The sequence below is a fragment of the Pteropus alecto genome, unplaced genomic scaffold, assembly GCF_000325575.1.
Source record: "Pteropus alecto unplaced genomic scaffold, ASM32557v1 scaffold112, whole genome shotgun sequence".
In the NCBI taxonomy this organism is placed as follows: domain Eukaryota; kingdom Metazoa; phylum Chordata; class Mammalia; order Chiroptera; family Pteropodidae; genus Pteropus; species Pteropus alecto.
The window spans coordinates 1,140,071-1,144,022 of NW_006433133.1; positions in this window are offsets into that span (position 1 = coordinate 1,140,071).

The window sequence follows — 3,952 nt, forward strand, 5'->3', positions numbered from 1 at the left end:
ATATATATATAAAATAACATTTTCTTTTTCCATTCATGTATGTGTATGTATGTATATACAAACATTTCTACATGATTTAGAATTGATAGTCTGTATGTTTCTAGGAAATTATTTACCTTTTTTTCTTGGTTATCTAATTTATGGACATATAAATGCTTTTAATTAATTAATCGATTTATTTATTTCTTTTTATTATGGCGATGTTGCTTAACAAAATCCAGTAAGTTTCAGTTGTAAAATTTAACAGTAACGTGCATATATATATGTATATATACACACATATACATATATATGTATACATATATATGTGTGTATACATATGTGTGTGTGTATATACATACCTACATATATACACACACACACACACACACATATATACATATATACATATGTATATATATTTTTACCAGGTTTTGGTATCAGAGTAACATTGACCTCATAAACCCTATATATATATATACTGCATTGTGTGTTCACTGCCCATAGTTAGATTTCTTTCTGTCACCACATATTTGAACCCCCTTAACCCATCTATCTCCCCTCTATCCCAACCTCCTACCCTCTGGTAACCACTAGTCTATAATCCATGTCCATGAGTCTCTCTTTATCCTGTTCATTTGTTGCTTTTAGATTTATATCGCACATATAAGTGATAACAAGTGGTTTTCAACTTTTTCTGTCTAGCTTACATTGCTTAGCATGATTATCTAGAGGTCCATCCATATCGTTACAAATGGCAGTATTTCATCTCTTCTTATGGCTGAGTAATATTCCATTGTATATCTGTATCAGAGATTCTTTAGCCAATCATCTATCGTAGGACATTTCAGTTGCTTCCATGTCCTGGCCACTGTGAATAATGCTGCTATGAACATCAGTGTGCAATTATCTTTTTGAGTATTAGTTTTACAGTCTTTGAGGTAAATATCCAGTAGACGGATTGCTGGATTATATGGTAGATCAATTCTTAGTTTTCTGAGGAACCTTCATACTGTTTTCCATAGTTGTACCAATTTGCAGTCCCACCAGCAGTGTATGAGAGTTCCTTTCTCTTCACATTCTGTCCAACAATTGTTATGATTGTACGGTTGAGAACAGGTATTCTAACAGGTGTGAAATGATATCTCTTTGTAGTTTTGATTTGCATTTCCCTAATACCTAGCTATGATGAACATCTCCTCATATATTTCTTGGCCATTTGTATGTCTTCTTGGGAGAAGTATCACTTCAAGTCCTCTGCCCACTCTTTGATTGGATTGTTTGTTTTTTATTGTTACTGAGCTGTATGAGTCTTTCTATATTTTGGATACTAGGACTTATCAGAGTCATTGCTTGCAAATATATTTTCCCATTTTGATGGTTGTCTCTTTACCTAGTTGACTATTTTTTTTTCTGTTTTTAGTTTAATGTAGTCCCATTCATATATTTCAGCTTTTCTTTCCCTTGCTTTTGAGGTCAAATTCATAAAATCCACTTTAAGTCCAAGGTCCTTGAGTTTAGTGCCTATATTTTCTTCTATACACTTTATAGTTTCAGGTCTTAAACTCAAGCCCCTAATCTATTTTGAGTTAATTTTGGTGTGTGGTGATAGACAACAGTCTAGTTACATTATTTTGCAGGTGGCTTTCGATTTTTCCTAGCACCATTTATTGAAGAGGTTTTCCTTTCTCCACCGTATGTTTTTGTCTCTTTTGTCGAAAATTATTTGCCCATATAAACGTTGTGTACATCTGGACTCTCAATACTGTTCCATTAGTCCATGTGTCTTTTTTATCTGCCAATACCATGCCGTTTTTATTATTGTCGTTTTGTAGTATAATTTGAAGTCGTGCAGAGTGATGCCTCCAACCTCGTTCTTTTTTCTCAGGATGGCTTTGGCAATTCAGAGTCTTTTGTTCTTCATACAAATACGATGATTTTTTGTTCTATTTCTTTAAAAAAAAAGTCAATGGGATTTGAATGGGGATTGCATTAAATCTGTATAATCCTTTAGGTAATAAGGTCATTTGCACTATGTTGATTCTTCCAATCCAGGGACACAGAATATCTTTCTATTTTTGTGTATCTTCCTCAATTTCTTTTAATAGGGTCTTGTAGTTTTCATTATATAGGTCTTTTTTCTGAAAATTCATTATTACTGTATAGCAACACCATGGATTTTTCAACATTGATTTTGTATCCAGAGACTTTACTGTATTTGCTTTTTGTTTTGAGTAGTATTTCTGTGGAGTTCTGGATCTTCTATATAGAGAATCATGTCATCTGCAAATAGTGACAGTTTTACTTAATTTCCTATTTGGATGTATTTTATATCATTCTTTTATCAGAATGCACACGCTAGGACCTGCAATGTTATATCAAATAACAGTGGCAATAGTGGACAGCCTTGTCTAGTTCCCAAACTTAGAGGGAAGGTTTTTAGTTTTTCACAATCAATTATAATGCTTCCTGAGAGTTTGTCATATATGATCTTCATTTTGTTAAGATATTTTTCTTCTATATCAATTTAGTTGAGTGTTTTGATCATAAATGGATGCTGTACCTTGTCAAAGGCTTTTGCTTCATCTATTGATATGATCAAGTACTTCTTATTTTTTAATTTATTTATGTTGTGTATCACATTAATCGATTTGCATATGTCGAACCATCCCTGTGACCCTGGAATGAACCACACTTAATTGTGGTGTATAACTTTTTAATATGTTGCTGTATTTAATTTGCTGTTATTTAGAATTTTGCATCTGTGTTCATGAAAGATGATGGTCTGTGATTTTCCTTATGTGTGTTATTTTTACCAGGTTTTGGTATCAGAGTAATATTGGCCTCATAAAATGAGTTAAGGAATATGGCCTCTTCAATTTTTTGGAAGAGTTTGAGGAGACTAGGTATTAAATCTTCTTTGAATGTTTGGTAGAATTCACTGGTGAAGCCATCTGGTCCTGGACTTTACTTTTTGGTAGGTTTTTCATTATTGTTTCAATTTCCATACTGCTGATTGGTCAATTTAGATTTTCTAGTTCTTGATTCAATCTAGGAAGTTTGTATCTTTCTAAGTACAGGTCCATTTCTTCTAGATTATTAAATTTGCTGTTATATATGTTTTCATCATATTCTCATATGATCATTTGTATTTTTGCAGTGTCCGTCGTAATTTCCCCTCTTTCATCCCTGATTTTATTTACTTTTGTCCTTTCTTTTTTTTCTTTACTGTGTCTAGCCATTGGGTTGTAAAATTTTAATAACCTTCTCAAAGAACCAACTCTTTGCTGAATTTATTTTTTTCTATTGTTTGTTTCTGTCGTTATTGTTATTTTCCATTTGATTTATTTCTGCTCTTATTTTGGTTATTTCTTTCCTTCTGCTGACTTTAGGCTTATTTATTCTTCTTTTTCTAGTTTTTTTTTAAGGTGAAGCATTAAGTTGTTTAGTTGGACTCGTTATTGTTTTTTTTTTTTGTGATAGACTTATTATGATATGAAATTTCCTCTTATTACCGCTTTTGCTGTGTCCCAAAAGTTTTGACATGTTGTACAATCATTATCATTCATTTCTATGTATCTCTTGATCCCATTTTTTTTCCTCTCTGACTCACTTGTTCTACAGTAGCATATTGTTTAATCTCCCTGTATTTGTGGTTCTTCCTGCTGTCTTTTTGCAGTTGATCTCTTGCTTCAAAGCATTATGATCAGAGAATATGGTTGGTATGATTTCAACCCTCTTATATTTTTTTGAGGCTATCTCTGTGTGGTCAATCCTTGAGAAAGTTCAGGTACACTAGAGAAGAATTTATAAGCAGTTGTCTTGGAAAGAATAGCGCTGTAAACATCAATTATGTTCAGTTGGTCTAATGTGTCATTTAAGGATGTTATTTTCTTATTGATATTCTGTTTGGATGATCTGTCCATATCCGACAGTTGAGTATTTAGGTCCCCTACTATGATAGTGTTTTGGT